Source organism: Hipposideros armiger, unplaced genomic scaffold (assembly GCF_001890085.2).
Source record: "Hipposideros armiger isolate ML-2016 unplaced genomic scaffold, ASM189008v1 scaffold_178, whole genome shotgun sequence".
Taxonomy (NCBI): domain Eukaryota; kingdom Metazoa; phylum Chordata; class Mammalia; order Chiroptera; family Hipposideridae; genus Hipposideros; species Hipposideros armiger.
Window position 1 is genome coordinate 2,461,689 of NW_017731528.1, and position 23,843 is coordinate 2,485,531.

Here is a 23,843-nt window from a genome sequence, read left to right on the forward strand (position 1 = left end):
AAAAAAAAAATCTAAAAAAAAAAAAAACCACAAAGATATCACCTCACACCTGTCTGGATGGCTATTATCAGAAAAAGACACAAGTCTTGGCGAGGATAGAAATTGGAACCCTTGTACTCTGTTGGTGAGAATGCAAAGTGGTGCAACTGCTATGGAAAACAGTATGGAGGTTCCTCAAAAAATTAGAAATAGAGCTGCCATGTGATCCAACAATCCCATTTCTGTGTATTTATCCAAAAGAATTGAGAAAGCAGGATCTTGAAGAGATATTAACACTCCCATGTTTATTGCAGCACCGCACACAATAGCCAAATGTGGAAACAACCTAAGTGTCCATCCTCAGGTAACTGGATAAAGAAAATGTGGCATATACAGACAATGGAATACTATTCACATTTAAAAAATAAGGACACTCTGCAATATGCGACAACATAGATGAACCATGAGGACATAATGCTAAGTGAAATAAGCCAATTACAGAAGACAAATACTGCAGGTATCTAAAATAGTCAAATTCATAGAATCAACAAGTGCAATAGTGGTTGCCAGGGGCTGGGGCAGGAGGAAATGAGGAGTTACTTATCAATGGGCATAAAGTTTCAGTTAAGAAAGATAAATAAGTCCTAGAGATCATCTGTATAACATTGTACCTATCATCAACAATACAGTATTGTTGACTTAAAAAATTGTTAAAAGGTTAGATCTTATATTAAGTGCTCTCACCACAATGAAAATAAAAAGCTGTAGTTGGCAAACATTTTTTCCTGGGGAGGATGACATGTAAATGAGCTAGTTTCTTTCTCTCTCTGGCTTCTGCACACCATCCCTTGGAGGCGTCTAGATCAAACTTTTGGCTTATCATGTAGTTTTTTTGTAAAGAGGTCACCCATTACATATAGGTTATTTGGCTTCACCTCAGCTGAAGTGGAGCTTCTCAGCTGATGCCAAAGAGTCTTTTCTAAACTACCAAAGGGTCAAGTCCACCATTTAGGGTAGTTCAGAGATGTCTACACGAGGGTCATGCGCTGCAGCCATTAAAACCATGAATCAGTACTAAGATGTCCCAAGCTCTGGTCGTTGTCATAGCAATATGTATCTAACACAGCAGGGAAGCTTGGCCTTCCTTATAACCAACAAAATCAGCCCTACTTAAGTCTATTTCCAGTTGACTAGTTTTCCAAAAACATGAAAACAGCTTTGAACCTCACACAACAGTGCTTAATTGTATATATTGGGTTGTCGGAAGAGTTATGACGCATTTTTGCATTGAAAAACATAGGAAAAATATGTGATGACTTTTCTGACAACCCAATAATTTAGTTTATTAGTTGTTTCTCACATTCTCATCTCCTCTCTTCAATGGCCTTGAGCTATTCAAAGGCTGGAGTTTTGTATTTTTCTTGTAGCATCTCCTGTCTCCCTTAGTCAATGCACCCACCTGCACCTGTGGTCTGAGCAGCTGATTTCTGGGCCTACCTGGTGTGTGCTAGTGGAGAGGTGAGTGGAGTCCAGGATGGGAACAGGTTCTGAGTGTGGCCCTGGAGATTCAGAAAACCTTACACACCCCTAGAATTCCATATCAGCATAAACATTGTCTTTGATCCATTGTAAAGTCTTAGGTAGCAGATAGTTGTCTGCAATACTGTAATATCAAGTTCATGCACCAGGACACAGCACACTTGTGGGACCATACCTAATAAAGGTTATTTGAAAGGGATTCTATGGCTGTGGGCCTTTTGAATTCTTCCTAGTGAACAGGGTGTTACTTTGTATCAGCTAATTTCTAAATACCTTAGGATTTGATGTAGGTGGAAACAGAAAACCAGTGTTCCAGTCTGGTAATCCTCATACACAGGAGACATCCCCAGACACAGGAAGTCACACTGGGTATCTTCCTTGCAGACCCTTAGGGTAGAAGTATTTACGTGTCATATGGGCTGGAAAATTTCTATATAAGTATTACAGGGAAGCCTTTCCTGTGCCTTATGTCCCAAAGCATGTTTAACTGGTATAAAAATGAAATGTACCCAAATGGTAAAATTGGTGAATCATTTAGTTTATATTTTCTGACACTCAAACAAAATTTCTTCATTAAGCAAAAAGACAATAAAGCCAACAAATATAGCATATGTGGGGGTGGAGAAAATGAATCTGACATTTTTCCTAGTGCCTGGATTTGACTATTATACTTCTAATTATAGAGCCACGGCCAAGGCTGTTTTAAGCTGGAATGTAAAATTAGTGAGGAGGGATCATTTCCTGGATAAAGCAGAGTCAGATCATTTTCTAAAGTGTCATTAATCTTGCTTCTTTTTTTTCTATCAAGACATAAAACACAGATGCCTTTTAGTTTAGTGATACAAGTTCTAGGTAATCAAATCAGAAATGCAGAAACATGGTCCAATGTTGATAAGCTAGCTGATTACAACATCTTTCTTAGGTAATTTTCAGAATCATTAGGATGCTACCTAAACACACACCCGCACTCCAAATTCATTCCCTGAGATTCATCTCCCCTCACTGCAGATTTCATTAAGACATTATAATCTAAAGTCATGTGATGAAATCATCACGCCCTATCAGGAGAGCAGATCAAGTACACTGAGGTCCCCAAAGTGCCTTTTCCTGACCAACAGTAATCACACCAGAGGAGTCATTTCACTCATCTCATGATCTATGGATTGTTCACTTCATCTAAGTGGCTTATCTAGGTTACCCAGGCTCCCACCTGGGCCAGCTAAGTGGCATTGTGATAAGGCTCGACTTTTCAAGCCTAGAGCCCCATGATTTTACATTCAGCCCCCAAAGGGCAGAGAGCATCCTCCCAGGAGAAGCTGTGGCCTGGCCAGGGGTCCACAAGGCCAGTCAGCTTCCCACACAGTAGAGATTTGCACCAGAAGATTAAATAAACTTTCCTGGATATGGGAGTGATATGTGGAAGACAGAGCTTATTCTGCACGCTGCCTGTGACACTGGAATCTGTGTTGTTGCTTTCCACTTTTTCCGAATGACATGTGTTTTAAAAACACTCAGACCCAAAGCACTTACAAGCATTCATGGTAGTTCAGACATAACTTAAAAATATTAACCCAGGGCTCCGGGGCTTCCACCATCCGTCTTCCATGATCTTCCATGACTATCCCAGGCTGAGACCAAACTGCCTCAGATTAGGTACAGCTAAGTTAGCTCTGAGCTTCTGACTTTATTTTTGTAACAAGAGCCTATTATGTGTTAGGCATAACTGTGGGTACTTTGCCACTCTCCTGCTTACCCCTCACAAGGGTAAGGAGGCATTCTAATCTTCATGTTACAGAGGAGAAAGCTAAGCAGCTGTAAACAATAATAGAAATGGGGAACTTTAATTTAGAGCCAGGGGACCATCCGGGTGGTGTGTTGGTTAAGAGTTGGCTTGGGACGCCAGCTCTGAGCAGCAGGGCCCTGGTTCAGATCCCATATTAGGGCCAGCGACGATGCACCCTCTAGAGCTAAGATGGTGAACAACAGCTCCACCTGGAGCTGGGCTGCCGTGAGTCGCTGGCAATGGCGTAGGCTGTGGTAAAGCTGCAGTGGGCTGCCTTGAGCTACCATGAGTGGCCAGCGGCTGATCTACCTCACCTGGGAAGAGCGCAACACCAACATGGGCCAGTGAAATGACATCCTCCACAACTAGGCTGAAGAACAAAAGGACAGCTACTTGTCTGTTCCTCTTCCCCAATTGCCCAACGCTATTGCCTTCCCCCAATTCCCCAATAAAATCTTTAAAAATAAAATAAAATGGAGCGGGGCTGCCATCCCAGAAGAACTGTCTGGCATGTGTTATGTCTCAAATCTTTGAAATGTTAAAATAGGGCAAAATAACCTTTCCACTGGGCCTGGGCATCCTCATTTCCCAAAAAAACTGTTTGCAAAGAGAACAATAAAGCAGTTATTATGACTACCAGGCTGATGACTACTGGACTGAAAGGTAAAAACATTCTTTAGAATTAGCATCAGTATGTAACATAATCTGCACCAATAGCAGTGCTTCCCTTCTGTGATGTCACTGTGCCCCTTCCCCTTCGCATAAATACCATTGCCTTTGTTGCCTATTCAGATCTCTGCTTGGGCTTCTGCCTGAATCAGTGTGTCCCAAATACCTATTCTTTGATTTCAAGTGAATGCTTGTTTGCCTCTCACTTTGAAAGGTCTTTTAATTTTTAGCTTCACACGCTGGCATCAGGAACAGGATCTAAAGTGGCCTTACCTTCAAGGTCCGACATCCCCTGGAGCCGGGTATGGTACCTACAGAGCCTCTTTTGTGCCCGCTGTTTCCATGGATCACTGTCTCCTTGACTGTGAAGTCATGTCAGGTTCACAGACCTGCCTCCATGGTTGGCAGATGTCAAAATGCCTTTCTGTGAGATCAGGAGGCATTTTTTCACTCAAGGGTGTTGATTGCCCAGGTGCCACAGGTGCTAGGGAGACTGTTTCCTGACGGTTAGTACTCATTTAATTGCACTCCTACTATTATAAATGCACTCTTAATTGATAAACAGAAATTTCTAAAAGATAAAATATTTTTTGGCCATCTAAGAAGTTGCTTTAAAATTTTGTACCCTTTGCCCTACCTAAAACCTGACAAGATATTTTAAAGCATTTCATAATGCTCTGTTTAGAAACTTCACAAAATTAGAAGTGCAATAGTTTTCTAACTCTCAGTAGTTACTAGCTCTTTCTACTGATAACCTGATAATGAGAAATGTAAGCACAGCCCACAGGTGTCTGAGACTAAATGAACTAAAGGAAAAAAAAAATAGGAGAGCTTTTTTAGACACAAGTGGCTGAAAAGGTTCCCTTGCCTCAGCAGCGCCCCCTATCTCCTTAAAAAATGTTTACAAGTTACAAATAAAAACCTTAGAGCCTTAGACATCTGAATGAATAAATTTATTCCAACTGTTATAAATTAATGGCTTTGCCATACCTGTCTCATGGCTAAAAAGAAAAAAAATTTAATGAAGTTACCAGCTCTCTGGTTGTGTCTGTCTGTATATGTATGTATAAGTTTATCTTCCTCCGGTGGAAATTATTAAAATTGATTTATATAAAAAGAGCTCTGTTTAATTGGCTTAAAGAAATTAAGTGCTTTTATGAATCAAGAAATTTAATAGAAACTAACCCAAAGCTTTTCAGAATCACATAATCTGGGAAATGTTTAATATTAAGACTGATTTAAGTTTGGTTTAATTAAAACAGACATGTCTTTAAACATTTAATTAACATGAAAAACTATGTTTTCAATAAAAGATGGTATAAGAGATGGAGATAAATTTTCATTAAGAAAAAGGAAAATAATTTTGTCTTGGTTATTTCAGAATTTTGCCTCTTATAAATTAAGCTGGCTAACGTTGAATTGTTATTATCAGGGTTGTTTTTTTTTAAGTTAAGGTTTAATATCAACGGTGTGTTAATGCAAAGCTAAAATTTAATGTTATTTCTATACAAAAAGTGAAATTTTCCTGTACTATTGGTATGCTTTTAATAAAAAATTATAAAGGGAAACAAAGATTGTTTTATTAAAATGATTTCCTGTGCTCTTTATCATCAAGTCTTTAATTAAGTACACTGAGTCTCCTTAATATTGAACGAGCTAAAATTTCACTTACAACTATTTAAGTCTCTGTATTTGCCTGCAAAATCTTTTATTGTCACTTTGGTTAAATGCATAATTAAGTATTTTTTCATTAAGTATTGTTCCACAATGACATATAAATCTATTTGAACAAATAGTTTTAGAACTTCTGATATGTTTGGCAAACTTCCCAAGATTCAAAATAAATAAATAAATAAATACTCACTTTCTTGGCCTTTGAGATTTTTTTAGAGAACTTTGAAGTTTTTCAGAATTCCTGAAACACCTCAAAGATTTTTTCTCTTTCTTTATAAACGGCAGAAATTAAACAGATTAGGCTTATTTAGGATGGTAAATTACACGGGAAGGATTGTCAAATAAGTAACGCCAAATAAGATTCTCTTTCTCTGAAAGTTGTGACTCTTATTATGTCTTTGAAATGTAAACATCCAGGAACTAATCAAAACACTGCCCACTGACCCTGAAGTGGCCTTTTGAAAATGCAAACTGCTATATAATTTCCCTTGCCAAAATTGATTTATAAAAGAGCTAAGGTTTTTTAAAAACTACTAGGAAATAATTAGGAGAAAACAAGATGACTAAGTATAGAAATAGGCTGTAAGTTTCTGCTGGAGGAAGGCATGAGGCATGGAGATATTTTGTTAAGGGAAAGAAGAGTGGAATGCATTTTTTGGATAAGGAAGCATATAAAGGACATGGTTTTTTGGTTGGTTTGTTTGTTCATTTGTTTGTAGAGAAGGAAAAAGGAAAGTAATTTTGTCCTAAAAATAAAACGATTGCTTAAAAGAAAGGGTGGGACAAAACCTGAAAGGTATATGATAATTCCATAAGGTTCATGAATGAGGGGTCTTGAAAAAAGAATTTTATATATGATCAAACTAAGATTGGAATAGATAACAAAGTAAAATGCTGTATTTATATGTATGCATATACACTCTGACCAGGTCTGTAACCGTAGCAGTTTTTAAGTTTCATAATTTACAGTTATTGTTCTACTCTGATGCTTTTACAAAAATGTTTCTACAAAGGTGTTTTATCTTCAGAAATATTCATGGAGATAACTCTAAACTCTAACACCCTAAAATATAAAACTTTAGGTACACTTAAAACCATGAATCCATGTGTGACTAAATTTAAAGGTGTTGATTCTTGGACTCATGTTTCCCAATTTAAAGAAAGCTCTTAGGGAGTGGTCGGTTACCTCAGGTGGTTAGAGTGCAGGCTCTTAACACCAAGGTTGCTGGTTCAATTCCCACAAGGACCATGGAGCTGAGCCCTCCACAACTAGATTGAAGACAACAGCTTGACTTGGAGCTGATGGCTCCTGGAAAAAACACACTGTTCCCCAATAAAGTTTTAAAAAACTAAAACTAAAAATAAAAAAGAAAGAAAGAAAGCTCTTACACCGAATGGTGCTGCTCAACCAACAGAGGATTTGAAATTAACTAAGGAATGAAGCAGACATCTGTTGTGGACAATGAAGCCAAACGATTAAATACAGTGCCCCTTGACACCTCGTGGGTCTCTCATATCTTAACTAACTGCCCTAAGGTATCGCCTTCTGGTTCAGGTCTATTCTTCAAATCGGACTTAGTATTTTCTTTGTCATTATAATTTTTTTTTGCTGTAACAAATCTTTGTTTTGCACAGCTTGATGTTATAAAGACACTGCTCTGATAATTGTTGCTCAATGTTTTGAGATGATCACTAAGGCCTACGAGACATCATATGAGAGACCTCCAGAAACTTCAGATGTTTGCTCTTGAAGAAACATGAAGGTGATGCCTCTCCCTTTGTGCTGGTGCTCCTCTTGCTCAGATGTGGCCTGAGGCTCCTAACAAACCACTTGCTTTCCTACATGGGACATGACACACTAGGAATGAGCCTTCCTGGCAACAAGGAACCAACAATGGGATGACATACCCAAAATGAGCCATCTGACAATGGAGGACCAATGATGCTTTTAATAACTGATCAGTGCTGCTTGCCAATGATTGATCAGCAGTGCTTCCAAGGAAAGGTCTTGATCAAAAGTGGAGAAATATAAACCATTATATAAATTGAGACACTTTAAAATGGAGCTGGAGCTGCCATCCCAGAGGAACTGCCTTGCATGTCTTATGCCTAAAATTTTTGAAATGTTAAAATAGGGCAAAATAACCTTTGCACTGGGCCTAAGCACCCTTGTTTCCCTACAAAACTGTTAGCAAAGAGAACAAGAAATCAGATATTATGAGCACTGGGCTGATGACTACCAGACTAAAAGGTAAAAACATTCTTTAGAATTAGCATCCCTGTGTCACGTTATCTGCACCAATAGCAGATAACACTGATAATCCTTCTGTTGATGTCACTGTCTCCCTTCCCCTTCACGTAAATACCATTGCCTTGGTCTCCTACTGGGAACACTACTTGGGTTCTGCTTGAATTGGTGTATCCCAGTGGCTCCTCTTTGATCCAAATAAATGCTGTTGTCTCTCACTTTGAAAGACCTTTTTAGTTTTAGTTACCACACCTACTGTGTGCCAGGTCCTGGTCTAGGTGCTGGTGTTGAGAGGGGTTATCATGCACAGGAGCAAGGGCAGAGCTGTCTGGCCCAGGTTATTCTGAGCAGAAGAAGGGCTCTGTTTAGCAGGAGGTTTCCTACCTCTTCATTGCTGTTCACCACGCCTCATAAGTGCCAGGGCCAAACCCCAGAGAAAGGTGGGCCATCAGGATCAAGTTGAGATTTGTTTGCGGTGCTACAACCAGACTGATCCGCAGCCTTCCAAGTCGGCTCCTGAATCCAGAGCCTTTGCTGGGGGCCACTGCCTAGAGGGCTGCTTCTCATCACCCACCGGACAGAGTTCAAACAGTAACCCCTGGCTGGATTCACTGCACAGTGAGGGAGTGGGGCAGAAGTACCATTTGCATAAACAGTGGGGAAAGTGAACTTAGGAACTACTGGAGATTATCCATTTTCCTGTTGGAGTAGACTGGTAGTTTAACAGGAAAGAGAACTGTTTGTTCCACAAACAAACCTAAGATGTAAAGAGATGATTTATAAGTGTCCTGTAAGCCTCATTAATAGAGAAAAGCAACTAAATGTTTCTGGTCCACAATGGTTTGGGGACCTGAATGAACTGGTTTACACTAGCAGAGTCATCAGTTTGTTGATCAACTGCCCCTATCCAGGTGAGTGGCATTCATGGAGAATAAAGACTAGAAACAACTCTAGTCTGAAACTGAAAAGGAAAAATAAAATAAATAAATGCTGTTCTAGGACAAAAGGAGGAGTTGCTGTAGTAAGCAGACTTTTCTATATAACTGAAATATGTTTTCACCGAATTAAATAGCATCTAATTATGCTCTTTACAGCCTCTGCCGCCATGACTATCTGGAAGTTTTAAGCAAGCAAAGTGTAGATGTTTAATTTCTTACAGGCTAAAACCTATCCACTTGTAATGCTAAAAAAAGCATTAAGAGGGCTGGCCGAGTGGCTCAGTTGGCTAAGAGCTAGCTCAAGAGTGTGAGCTCTGAGCAACAGCAGTTCGAGTCCTGGCCCGAGCTGAGCTGCCGCTGAGGTGCCAACAGGTGGCAGGATGGCTCCGCTAAAAAAAAGCATTAGGAAATAAATATCGGAAGAGGTGTAATGAAATATGCAAGTATTATCTTCATTCCATGGAAGAATTAATTAATTGAAACTAAATAAAAATTACTTTTTTCATTGGGAAGCATGTACTAGGAAAGGTTATTTTGTAGGGATTTATAGAAACCAAATCATCAAGCCAATTACTGTGGGGTCAATACAGAAACCTGGGAAGACACACAACTATAAATATATGTAAATTTGTCTGTATCTACCGAAAAGTTACATATAATTGCACAGTGATGCGAGCTGTTCAAAACTCTCATTTTAATTTCCTTTAGGCCCTTATTATTTGCATTATTTTATCATTCATGTTATTTACAATATACCATATATAACATAAATTAAGGCAAAAATTTTGGCCAAGGTACAATTAGTAGACTGACTTCCAACAAAGCTGGATAAGGGACTCTGCACTGAGAGTTTCTAAAGAGGTCAAAATTTAAAGAGTGTAAGGTATATTTTAGAATTGTGCCAATGTCATTATAAGGAACTAGGAGCTATTCTTTAACCTAAACCCATTTTGACGATAATAAAAACCAATAAGTATCTTAATTGCCCTGAATTGTGGTTGTCAATCCCAACTCACTATTTTGAAAAGAGCAGCATTTTTAAAGTGTTCTTTAAAGAAAGTGTGGCGCCATCAAGGTAACTGAGGAAGTGGGTGTATATTAAATACTCTGACAGGAATGGAAAGTAACCATGACAATCTGTGGAAAAAAAGGTCCATAAAAACCAGAGCAAATAAGTAAGGGAGCCCAGACACCTGGGATGACGTGGCTGAATGGACAAGTGATTCCACATTCATAGGTTTACAGCCCTGGAAGGTACACTCCATGTTCACAGATGGCCCATGCCATCTGGAAAAGGGGAAATTAACTTCTGCACCCTCTGTTTCAGAAGACAGGGTGTCTTCATTTCAGAAAGATTCCCAACCAAGTGAGCTTCAATTGTCTGAAAAACGAACACAGTTGGGACACTCTCCTCTGCAATGGTAGGTAAATGAGGCTTTACTGCCCTTGTGAAGTCGTGAGTGACAGACTCTGCCTTCCAAACAGTCCACTAAGCTACAGCTGAGCCAAGACGGTGCCCAACCTGTAAATAGAGGGATCTCCTTGGCACTTAGCAGTGATGGCTTAGGATCAAACATGAGATAGTCCGGTTAACAGCAGTCTGTCATCACTTTCTTTGCTTTGGTTGGTTAATTCTCAATGAGGCCCTTTCAGTAAAGTATATCCTCTTATTTAATGGGTGTTCAAGTAAAATAGAGACCACCTTGCAAAGTTTTGCAAATAAGCAAATCCAACCACAAAAGTCCAGACACTTCACAGAAAAAACTCATGAGCAGAGTGGATTGTTCAAAAGGTTAGCAGAAGGAAACTTAACCAGCCAGACAGTGCAAAGTACCGTATTTCTCCATGCATAAGACACACCCTTTTTTGAAAAATTCGGGGTCTAAAAACTGGGTGCGTCTTATAGAGTGGTTGTAGATTTTTTCACTTGCATTTCCCGCTGAGGACTAGGCAATACATGAAGACAGTGATTTGTCATCAGATACAGATGAGGACAAGCTAATGGTTGGGAGTTTTGACAGTGATGAGGAGTTGTATGAATTTTATGATGAATAAAACTTGAGTTCGATAACTTTATGTAATACATTTTTTTTCCAAATTTCGGGCCCCAAATTAAGGTGCGTCTTATACATGGGAGTGTCTTATACATGGGGAAATATGGTAATTTACTTAGAAGCTCCCTTTTAAAATAAGGTCGAGCCTTCTCTACAATACTGATAATAATACTGATATTAAGATATTAATAGAAAACTTTCAAAAATGAAAATTTCATATATTTCTTTTTCCTGTATGTATATTTGGTCAATTCATCACAAACAGTATGACACCATAAAAAAACAGTTCTTAAACTCTCAAAACCTAATTGCATATAAAACAGGGCTTGATTATGACTTGCTTTCATTTTGACTTATTAGTTCAGACCAGTCATTTAAAAGAAGGGGTTTCTGTATATACGTCATTCAGGCACCCATTCTTTCCAATATCAATACTCTTGAGCTTATATCCTGAGTGGAAAACAAAATGAATAAAATTAGTTCTCACCATGTTCATGACCCAAAAGATCATATATATTTAAACTACTGTGTTAATTGGGTGCATTTTAGAATTTAGGATCCTGAAGGTGTATCTGGACTTTTGGCTATCGGGGCTACAGCCACAGTTGTGGACATTTATGCGCATGTGAGCCAGGACCCTAAAGGTGTGTTCACAGAAGCTGATGGCAGCTCAGCTTACAGTTCTCTGCACAGGCCAGCATTCTCCTGCAGCCCTGGGCCCACACTGGGCGTGGACAGTGACCCCCGCACACTCAGCCTCCCCAATTATGTGATTTCCTGGATTCACTGGGTACTGGGGAAGCTGAGGGTTTCGGTTTAAAAGCACACCCTCCCCCCCATACACACACACAAACACACACACACACGGTGGCTGAACTTGGAGGTTTAGAACACTCAAATTCCATCCCTTTCAGGACAGTTTGAATAAAACTCACAGTCAGCAAGAAAGGCTATTTTCAACGGGGAAGGAAAATTGGAACTGTAGTTCTTAAACATTTTTTTGAGCATGGATTCCTTTAAGAACTCCATCAATGTTATAGATTCTCTTAAAAAAAAAAAAAAGAGAGAGAATTTCAAAGTCCCTGATGTCCTGAATGCCATCCAGGATCCAAGGGAAGTCAACAGTGCTGCAGTCACGTTCCCAGCCTCGTCTGCTTTGACTTCTGTCTCTTGTTTTCTAACCTGAGGTCCCGCAGGGCCGGTGGGCCTCTGCACTGTGTCAGTGGGTGATGGGAGGAGGAAGGAGGGAGAAAGGAAGGGGGCGGAGGCGCCAGTCTGGGGCAGACAGGGCATTCTGCCTCCTGACCTACAGCCCTCACACGCCGATCTGGCTGAGAGCTTGGTTGGCTGTGCCAGCTTGGAGTGTCTGCTGCTAACTGGGGATCTGGGGATAATTCATATATAATTTCTTTTCAACACTTCAGTATTCCTTTTCGATGCTTGATCCAACAAGAAATCAAGTTCTACGGTTCCAGTAAAAATACAATTCAAAACACATACGACACTGTGTTTGTGTCCAATGGACATTTCAGATAAATACCTCAACCACTTAACAAACACTGAGGAGAAACTGAAATCACCCCAAAGACATCAGCCTAGAAGTGCTGGCAGTCAGTCTGGGAAGGGTTTTAATGTGATTGACAGCTTATTCAAACGAGCGGGTAGTCCCACAGGGCCTGAGTCACTCCTACTGCTGGGGAGTGAGCCTCTTACACAGCAAGGACAGGGAAGCACACGCTCAGGGCCAAGTGCTCTGCAAGGCCTAAGTCAAATGGCCTTTGTCAGCATCTGTGTCATCACCAGATGGCGTGAACCATCTCACAGTTACAGCCCAACTAGCTGCAAGCATGCCCTGAAAGTCAGAGGTGAATGATCTCCTGCAAGAAAACAAAAATCTTTTAAATAGGAAGTGCGGTTTCAGGATATTTTAACAGCTGTGATGGTTGCAGAACATACCATGTTCTTAATGCTGGTTCTTTCAGATACATTAGACGTCCTCGCTGAGAGGACAAATATGTCAGGAATAGAAGAAGGCATTGTACAACAGGAAAGGAAGGGGAGAAAAAATGTGGCAGTTTGTACAGAAGACTTTCAGGTGGGGAGAGAGGGATAAAGAGGTGACACAGCTGCCCATGCTGGCCATGGAGGAAAGGACGCTGACAGCACGGGCACACTTGGAGCTGGTGATTTCCAGGATCAGTGCTCCTTAGAGGAGGTGAAAGAACAAAGCTATTGGAGGCTAGAGAATGGTAACTCTGATTCATTTTTTTACATGTGTATTTTATATGTATATAGAGACACCGATAATTAAATATATATATATGTTTGTGTGTGTGTGTGTGTGTGTGTACACACACACACACACACACACACACACACAAAATGGTCTGACAATTAAGTTCATGAGCTCATTCTAGAAAAAGTGCTACATTCCTCATTGTTGAGTGTCACTATGGTTACCTTCAAAGCACTCCCCTTGGAGAAGCTATGCATCAGCGCCAGCGCCTAGTCCACCTTTCAAAGCAATTTTGGAACTCTTTTTCTGGAATGGCCATCAGAGCTGTCATCGTATTACCCTTGATGTCCTGAATGTCATCAAAATATCTTCCTTTCAATATTTCCTTTATCTTCAGGTAAAGAAAGAAGTCATTGGGGGCCAGACCAGGTGAGTAGGGAGGGTGTTCCAATAGTTATTTGTTTACTGGCTAAAAACTCCCTCACAGACAGTGTCATGTGAGCTGGTGCATTGTTGTGATGCAAGAGCCATGAATTGTTGGTGAAAAGTTCATGTCGTCTAACTTTTTCCCGCAGCCTTTTCAGCACTTCCAAATAATAAACTTGGTTAACTGCTTGTCCAGTTGGTACAAATTCATAATGAATAATTCCTCTGATATCAAAAAAAGTTAGGAACATTGTTGCAACAAGTTTGCGAACTTAATTGTCAGACTCATATTTATTTTTTTGAAGGAAGGTGGAGATAAGATGGCAGATTGAGAAAAGAGGAGATGAAGATAGTGTAAAAAGAAAAAGAACATCAATTAGTTGGAACTTGTTGCAGAGCTTTGATGGGCTTTTGGAGAACACAGGTAGCAAAAAGCAATTTATATGTACCTAGGTAGACTATTCTGGATAAAGAACCAAGATGTCATAGTAAGTGTCTGATATAAAGTGGTATAAAACACCTTCCTAGTACTTCGCAGTGAAGTCGCTGGAGGTTTCAGAATGATAAACTGCAGGATCGTAAAGACAGGCTGTGTCTACCGGTATCTCTCTGACAACCAAATTTTGGCTACCTCGTGGTTCACTAGGCTCTGTGTCAGGAAAATAAAAGGAGACACTGAGTTCGGTCCATTGTGAAGCGCACTAGTTGAAGATGGAAGGGGAGGAGATTTAAACTATCATGAAGTTCGGTTATTGCCTGTGGGTTTCGATGCTCTTGGGCTTCTCGGCCCTCAAGGAGAGCAATGACTGAGAGCCAGCTGGAGAAGTGGAAATGATGAGATGGGGGTTAGGGGAGTCAGCAGCATTCTGAATGGCAGCTTTTCATCAGAAGATGGCCTTGGTCTTAAGGGGCCAGTTGGCAGGCTAGTGTGTCTCCTGACAGTCATCTATCAGAAGATAGAAAGCGGAAAAAGCTCATGTGCACGTCCATGTCAGAACCACCAGGTCGACTCTGAGACCCCCCAGAAGGTCATGAAATAGTGAAAGGATCATGATGAGAAGGACCCAGAAGGTACATCTAAGGTAGAGATGCTGTGTGATGTACTGCTAGTGTCTGTAAGTGTCCACACTGAACCTGTTGTTAAATTTGTTTCTCCTGTCTGCAAAAAAAAAACAAAACATGTAAGTAAAAGAAAATCCTGATATGCATGAGTAATTCGGTCTCCAGTGGTTTCTGAACGAGTGCCCAAGGATTTACCTTTTTCAGTGCTGGTTCATGACTCTTCCTGTTATTTTTGTTTTAGTAGCACAACAAATGAAAGATAAGTCAGTGGATATAGGATTCCAACTTCCCAAGTCACGTGATTTTTGTCAAAGCACAAACCACACCATTAAGTTCTGGTGATCAGTGCATGTGTCCCTGGACAGGTCATGTGATGATCTAACATTTGTACTTCAATGTCCAAAATGTCTACTCACCTCTCTACCCTACAAACTAGAATCTGAGCACTCATGCCACATAGTCCATATTTGTATCATCCCGATGTATTTTAAATAAGTTTGTATTAGGCGTGTTCTTTTTCAGTCTGTCATTTTGCTTTTTAGAATTCTTTTCATTGTATTTCATATTTAAATGATTTTCAGTTTTCTGTATTTCAATACATCCTTCATTTTATAAAATGACATAAACATTCAGAAAAATCTTTATTGCCTTCAGACCTGGGATAAATACATTACTTTCCTTGTTTTTCCTTCGTCCCTTCCTTCTTCTTCTTTATTAAGACTATGTTTTTTAGATCAGTTTTAGGTTCACCGCAAAATCGAAGGGAAGGTTCAGAGATTTCCCATACACCCCTGCCCCCACACCTTCACAGCTTCCCCCGCTGTCAGCAGTGGTACATGTGTGACAACAGATGAACCTACATTGACACGTCACTATCACCCCAAGTCCATACTTTACATTACAGTTCACTCTTGGCGTACATTCTGTGGGTTTGGTCAAATGTACCATGACATTATGGTATTTCCCCCCCAATATTTAACACTATGGCTTATCTGGAGTTTGATGTAATTTTTAGTTATAACCAAAATATGTTATTCTTTTTCTTACTGTTTTCTCTTCAAACAACTGTTATTCTATTATCCTAGCAAACTTTATTAATTGATCCTTTCTTCAAAGTTGTATTGCTTATTTGTATGTCTTAAATTAAGTCCACTAAATAATCTAAATCAAAATCTGGAATTCTATACTATTATTTTTATTTGTATTTATTTATTTATTTATTTATTAATAGCTGAGCCATGCTGCTACCTGTTGGCAGCTCAGCAGCAGCTCAGCTCGGGCCGGGACTCGAACCGCTGTTACTCAGAGCTTGCACTCTGAGCCAACTGAGCCACTAGGCCAGCACTATACTATTATTTTAATCTGTCTAGTTTTCAATCCAATATAACAGTATTTTAATAATGGTCACTTGTAATAACTCTTTAATTTGTTAAGGCAAGTTTATCTTCTATTTGTTAAATTTTCAGTTTTGATATTCTTGATTCTTCATTCTAGGTGAATTAACTATCAAATTATATTCTATGAGGACTTTTCCTCATAATTAATAAGAATCTTTGAGCCAAGAAGGGTGGGAATTCCTGTGTCAACTAGTCAAATATCATTTTAAAATTCAGCAAATAGTTTTTAAGCTCCTACCATGTGCGGGCATCGTTCTAGGCTCTAGGACTGAGAAGGTAAGCAAGGGTATGTATGCCTCTTTCTACCCCACTCCTTAGAGTGCAATTCCAATTCTAAAGGTCGAAGCTCAAACAGACTACAAATACCTAGAACAGCTCCAGGAAGGCTGCACCTCACCCATCCCCCTCCTGTTACAGAGTCTCACTTATAAGTGTCAACACGAACACAGCGTTCCAGAAAGGACTCATGAGTGTCACTGGGGCTGAGAAATACTTGAAAGCACTCATGTAATTGTTCATTACATTTTTGGGGAAAATTCAAATGTTTCCGCATATTACCTCATTTTTCACACAGGCCTAATCTGTGTACAGAGTCAGAAGTTAAAAGGCCATGAAAGCCTAGGTTGTAAAATGTACATTGGGTTAAGAGACATGCTCACTTGACACATGCTAATCAGCCCAGGACAGTCCTGACCAGCATGAGACCTGGGTCACCACATGAGCCGGGCAGAAGTGCTTTCACTGGCCAGTTTGCGCTAGTGTTGCTGCTTTAATTAGAGCTATGATGTCAGTTTGGAAGCACAGCGAGAGGATGCCATGCTCCAGTGAAGCCTTCCTACGATTTCCACCAACATGGATGAGCCCCTACACAACGCAGAATGGATGTGTGCAGTCACAGAGTGGACGGGTCTGTAAAGGGAGGGCAATCTCAGAGTTTCCACCACAAAGGAGTTACCCCCTTAGGTGAGTAGACCGACTTGCTGCTTATGTTCACATTAGCATTTCTTAATGTGCGTGGTTAAGGTCCTAAGGAAAAGTCATAGGAATTTAAAGACGTTATCATTACCCAACCACAGAAAGCAAATCCTGAGGCCATCCAAAGCCACAGCTCAATGCACTTAGCGTGAGTTGTAATGCTCCTGCCACTCACCATGAACAGTGATGCCTCGAGTCGCACCCCATGTCCATCCCGCTCGTCACCACCCTCCATCAGCATCCTCAAAGTAAGCGGACACGTGCTAGTGCAGGTGCCTTTTAAACATGCTCTGCCCAGACTTGTCGTCGGCACATGTCCTGCTATCTGTCTTCATATAACTCTCTCCAGCACTTTATGTGTATCATGCCATCTGATCATCTGATCCCTGGTGACGGGCAGTAAAGGATATTCCATGCGATTTTGAGGAACTCACACTTAGAAGTCTACTCCTGAGCACACCTGCAAGACACAATTCACTCTGCAACCCCCACTTTACTCAGAGAAGCAATCTTCTTAATAGTTGTCTGTAACTTTCATGTTTCCTGGCTTTTATTGATATTCCAAGTCCATAGTGAATAAGGAATTACCCCAAACATATAATTACCTTGTAGATTTTAAGATCTTACAGCTAAAGATGTATTTGCTTAAGGGTTTATTTACATTTGTAAAGACTTCAGTGTTTTGCTCCATCCTGGTGGGCCCATCTTTCATCCGGGGATCCTCTGTGTAGTGTGCAGTTTCTCATTTTTTTCTTCTTCTCAACATGAACACTGAACACCTGACTACAGTACCCAGCAAAGCCTGACTGTGAGCATGGCTGGACCATCTGGCACCATGACTCAGATTTAATTAATGTTTACTGGACGAATACCAAGTGTCAGACCCTGAGCTAGGTGTTTTTGCACATTTGGCTCAATATTCCATGTACACATGGGCCTAATTCATTAGGTGACCATTTTAAAAGTTTCCCTGTGTTAACCATGCCTTTTATTTTCTGCATTCTGATGTTTTGACATCTTGGGGCCTTGATGGCTCTGGAGAGATTTCCCTTCCCAGGGTAAGCCAATTCTTAGAGATAAAAGCTTGACTTCCAGTGAGCCTTTCATATGCAAACCAACCAATCCTGAGGCCACACTCCGAACCACCTCCTTAACTGGCTCTCACACTCAGGCCACTAAGTTCTCCCTAATCACCTCAGGGCCAGGTCCCAGACAACTAGGAACCCCCTTAAGTCCCAGAGCCCTCTGAAATTATTCCAGGTAGCCAGTCCTAAGGCTGGTGGCCTTGCCTCTCCTGCCCTTTCCAGAGAAACCAGAATGAGGGCTCTTGTCCACATCCTCCTCACTCCCTCTGCCTCCCTCTGCCCACACTGCATCCCCACGTGGCCCTGTGTGCCATACTGTGAGTGTAATAAACGTCTTCCTTTAGGACGGTCATTTCCATGCCTGCATGTCTTACCATCCTCGATTAAAGTAAATCCTGGTACCACCCACTAAATCACCTCTCATAATCGTAGAATTGGCAGCTAAAATTATTCTGGTTTTCTTTCATCCCACCCTCTGTGTTCAGTAAAAATAAGTTTTAAACTTTTTGTCATTCTTCATTTGTCTGGCTCATGTTAACAATACTTAATAAACATGAGTACGCGTTAGTTCCCTTAGTGTATAACCCAAAAGATTTAATTAACAATTATTTGCTTCTGTGTGAAAGAGCCAGCTCTGGTGTATGCGCCAGGTCCCTTCACAACGCCCACTGCCATGCTACCCTGCTTCACCTGTACACGGGGTGGGGAGCAGGGAAGGCCCTCTGCCCCCTTCATCCATCCTCCTGCTGAGCCCGGAGACATGAATCATAGGAACCCAGCAGTGTCCTATTGGTTACATCGGGTTTTAGAGGTCCCACATTCCATGGACTGGAATCTCGTGTGTCTCTGCAGATCCACCTGTGATGTCCTGAGACTGTGGGTCATGTGGGTAGCACTCACTCACTTCGCCCTCAGGATGTCCTCAGAGCTGCGGCTCTGCTAACCTCCCCGCCATTCCTCCTGCACAGCTTCATTGAGCTTCCTGACCTTGGCCTAGAAGTGCTCTCTGCCTGCCCAGGGAGCAGTAAGGAAGCAGAGGCACTGACAGGTGGAGATCTACACTGCCCACCAGGGTTTTCTTTGTCTTTTTTGTCTCTCCTTTGTGAAATGTCAAAATGGCCTTTTTTGGAGATAGAAAGTGGACTGTACGGCAAAGCCTGTAAGTAGGTATATCCCTTCTTGTCCATCCAGTCAAGGTATATCCATCCAGTCAAGGTCACAGTCCTGCGTTGCTGTTCAGAGGAGCCTACTAAAGGAAAGGGTATTGCCTGTTCATTGTGGTATGTGTAACACATATGATAGGACAAGTACATGGAATTGAACTAAGCATAAAATTCAAGTAATTGATGATTTGGGGTCCTACAAAAGAACCAAGATAGAAGTTGTTATAAATCCCTCGGCTGTCAAAGAGCAATAAAAGTCACAGTGTAGGGCCGGCCGAGTGGCTCAGTTGGTTAAGAGCTCGCTCAAGACTTTGAGCTCTGAGCAACAGAGGTTCGAGTCCAGCCCGAGCTGAGCAGCCGCTGAGCTGCCAACAGGTAGCAGGATGGCTCAGCTAAAAAAAAAAAAAAAAAAAAAGTCACAGTGTAATGTCTTCTACCCTGAACCAGTTTTGTAACGGTGTGGAGTATTTGAAAAGGGCTCTGAAATAAACCCCAGGACTTAATGCTTTCTGTGTTTGGCATTCCTGTCAATGTCATAATTTTAAGGATAGTTTTCTCACCAGCAGAGAATGCTGAACGACTTGACGTGTCTCCATGCCTTCCATGGAGGACATTCACTCACTCATTCTGTGGATACCTGTTGATCAGATTAGCTAGAGGTCCTGGATGACACTAACTGGCTGGCACAGATTGGAGAACCAGACAGAAAAAGTCCTGGCACTCCTGAAGCTTACAGTCCAACAAGATGAATGATGATAGGAATGAATGGATGGATGAGCACATGCAGCAAGGAGGTAGGCTGGGGTACATGAAGCTAAGTGGGTACAGATTAGCATACTGCATTGCGAAGCTTCTTTCCTTTTCACATTTTAACATGTCTGAAGTCAGGGTGGGTCTTAATATTAATGGCACCTTAAAATTGCTGAAAACGCGGGAGTAGTCACAGCACAACTGTCACTCCCTGCATATGTGCAAACTTGGTCAGAGCTAGTCATTTTGTTATCACTTCTACTGAGTTATGAACTCAGTTATGAGTTGTTGTCACTGCATGTGTTTTGTTTAATTGCCATTTAAATGGCTTTTGAAAAGATTACCCTATGATTTGGCACTGAAAGATGCTACTGTGTATGCACCAAGGCACAGAAACAGAGCAATGGGGGCATAAGTGTTATATTACTATTAAAGGAAACATTTATCTTTGTTTGGCATTTCCACATTATCTTGCAAAGCAATACCTAAACACTTGACCAAACTGAACAAAGACACAGAAGATGAATCTGTATTACAGTTTGTTACTGAGTTATATACAAACTGATCGCCTATCATGCCCCTAAGCAATGCTACTGAACATACCAGGAAAAAGTACCAAAACCCACAGAGAGATGAAGGAAATTTAAGAGCACTGAGAGACCAGTGTGACCCAATGATGGAATGTCATGGGACCATTATTAAAATGCCATGTCATAAGATAACTGGCAATATTTTCCCTCTCTTTTTCTATAAAATGAAAATAATGGATGTCAATTTAAGATTTGATGATATATGGAAATAATGATGAATTGCTAGTTAATGAGAAGTTTTATAAATAGAATAGAATACACAGTGAAAGTCTGTTGATATTGGACAGTTTCAAGTTAGTGAGGTATTTGTATGAACCCAACTTTAGGCAAACTATGCGACATCAATAACTTAGTAGAGTTTTGTAAATCACTAGTCATTTTAAATAAGTCTAACTTCATTCTTTACCCCCAATGATACTTTTGGTACATTTTGCATTCTGGTTCAAGAGTGTGACAATGAGCCTAGCTCACGCTCTACTTTCCCAACTTTAATTAGTGCTGCTCCAGTTTTTGGCAGTTCAGAGATGTTAGAGGGGAGATCCTGGGGCTATCTTCTAAACTCAAACCTCATCACTGCTACGGGGGATCGAGTGAAATAATTAGACAGGAGAGTCCATTTGAAATACCAAAGCATGCGGACGGGTTTTTGAGATTCTTAGCACTAAAATATCAGGAGTAAAATGCCAACCACAGGGATATGTTTCCAGGCAGTATATGGTCGCAGCTCAAAAATGCATGTATTCCTTTCTGGGCTTAGTACTGCAATCATTTTGAAAACAAAGAGAGTTGAAACTATACCAAGGGAGAGAAAACACACACACACACACACACACACACACACACACACGCAAACACCCAGGGAAGGGAAATTATAAAACAATGGCCATAGACTGTAGTAGCAGACACAATTTTTTTAGGCACAACTTCAAAACATACTGTGTCACACTGTGACATCAGTTTTGACACTGCTCATCGAAGTGACAACTACCTAAATATAAAAGTGAGTAATCAAATCAGAAATAGGTGTGGGCCATCGCCAAGACAACAGGTAAGAGTTTCTAAATGGTGAGCACATATCTTCAAGAGTGTTGACTCCAGGCTACAGCATATACATGGCTTGTCACACTACGGAGAATGCTGCTTTCTTCTCCCAGGGCCCTTAATTCATTTCCTTTCTGGTCAGCAGAGGACAATCCAGGGGTGCCTGGACTAGTATTACCTTCCCCAGTGATTTAATTCAGTCTTTCCTTTTACATAGGCTGGCTTGTGTCAGGAATTCTCTGGGAGCTGTACAAGACAACAAGTGTGTCAGTGTGTTGCTGCCAACTGGTGGGGTGCACATATATATGCAGACCTAAAATAGACTTGATGACTGTGAACGTAGATACTGCTCTGTAAGTGCCAGTGAGGGTAACACTTGGTTACCTGTATTCTAGAACCAACTTATCTGAAAGGACAAGGAGTTTATAGGTCTGGAGATACCCATCTGATTTACATACTGGGAGCTGGGGGTGTCTGGCAGTCCTTGATGTCACCCTTTGGTGAAGGGAACACCTGCTAGGCACAGGCATACAGTGGTGGGTTCCCAGAGGGAGAAGATCTTCTAGTCTATAAAGGAGTCTAATCTAGGGTGCCAGCAGACACAGTCTATGTTGCCATACTTGCATTTCCTTTCCTATTATAACACAGGTGACTCTCTCCCCAGAGGGGCTAGGTGACAGCATATGGTGGTGGTGAAAAGCGTGGGCAGGGGCTCAAACACATCCAGGTTCAAATCCCACCCGTCATTTACTTGAAATATAAGCTTGGGGAAATGACATAAACTCTTTAAACTCTAAAATAAGGGAAGTAATAACACCTCATCAGAGTGATTGTGAGAATTAAAGTAATAGTATATGTAAAATACCTAGTACTCTATCTGGCACACACGTGCTCAATAAATGCACACTGTTCTGTCACCATGGACTAAGGAAGTTTCCTTCTCTTTATGATGTAAACACTCTACAGATGTGCTGTTACCTGGTGTGGAGCTAACAGCACAAGGTGTGGTTGTCCTTGGCCAAGGGTGTCTGCAGGGCACCGAGGTTCATATTATGAAACTTTCTCATGGTATGAATATGTCTTGGAAAGAAAGAAATAACTGAGAACCCACATGTGTGATCAGAAAGGTATCAGATTGATTAGAGTTAGACAGAATTCAACACTGAGGTCTGCTAATTTCAAGCCCATACGACATCCATGTTACTACCTCTACTCTAAGCTACTTTATGATAGATGTGGTCCTACAACCTTGTGTAAAACTCAATTCTAGCTCTAATTATTTCACTGCATTAGAAGTTTCGTAAAGCAAATAATCCCCACATAGTAACCCACCTTGTTTTGAAGAAACTGTCTCCCATCTTCAAGTGGGTACACAGGCTCTGTATTCCTTGTTTTCACCTCCCACCCTAAGAGCTGGGCCACAACTTCTCCCTTTGGTGTGCTCTACAGCACCCAGCACTCAGGGAGAGCCCATTACAAGTGTGGCGGTAAGAAAATACTCAAGATGTGACAGAAGGAATCGCTGGCACGGTGCGTGGACCCACTGGTGATTGGGGGCTTTAATTGGAAGATAAGGTAGACAGACTTAAATTTTTGAAGCTCTCTAAGAACACAGGTCTTGGGGGAGAGAACAAGGGGACACTGACTGACTTGACTGCTGCACTGGTTTCAAGAAAAAGCCACAATGGTCCCCAAGGGGTTCCCACAGAGGAATTTCCTCAAGGAAGGGTCTGTGTCGGGAATGCTGCTCGGGTCAGAAAGTGGCGTGGGTTCCTGCATGCCCACATTCAGGGCACCGGCGTCCCTGGCCGGCAGGGTGATCTGCCACTCTTTAAAGGTAAGAGCCTCTGGGACCACCGAGTCTGGCTCCTAGAGTCTCAGCATCAAACTTTCTCCTGGAACAAAACCTCTTTCAAACCACATGGAGGCAAGAGGAGGATGGAGGATGGGGATGCCGGCAGCTGCTTCCCGGAGACAGCCTCCCCTTCCCGCAGCCCCCACCCTCTTCCTCACGGGGACAGCCGCCCGGCCCGCGCAGCACCGCCCAGCCCCCCGCCCCGCAACCTGCCCACCCCCGGCTCGGGAGCCGAGCGCCTCAGAGCCACGTCCCGGACGCTGCGTTACCTCGGGCCAGGGTGCGAGCGGGGCCGGTACCTTAGCGAGAGGCCAGGGCACCGGCGCTCCAGGAGACCCACAGCATCGCCGGGACACCGCCGCCGCTGCCGCCGTGGGAG

At 41.6% G+C, this 23,843-nt stretch overlaps 1 protein-coding gene across 1 annotated transcript in view; it reads right to left on the minus strand.

Annotated features, from left to right (window-relative positions):
- The window catches only part of FRY (FRY microtubule binding protein), a 456,767-nt gene extending 432,936 nt beyond the window's left edge, over nucleotides 1-23,831 (minus strand). The window contains exon 1 of the mRNA XM_019652358.1: nucleotides 23,734-23,831. The gene's annotated coding sequence lies outside the window, so the exon portion shown is untranslated. The remainder of the gene's footprint in view (nucleotides 1-23,733) is intronic.
- Between the last annotated feature and the right edge of the window lie 12 nt (nucleotides 23,832-23,843).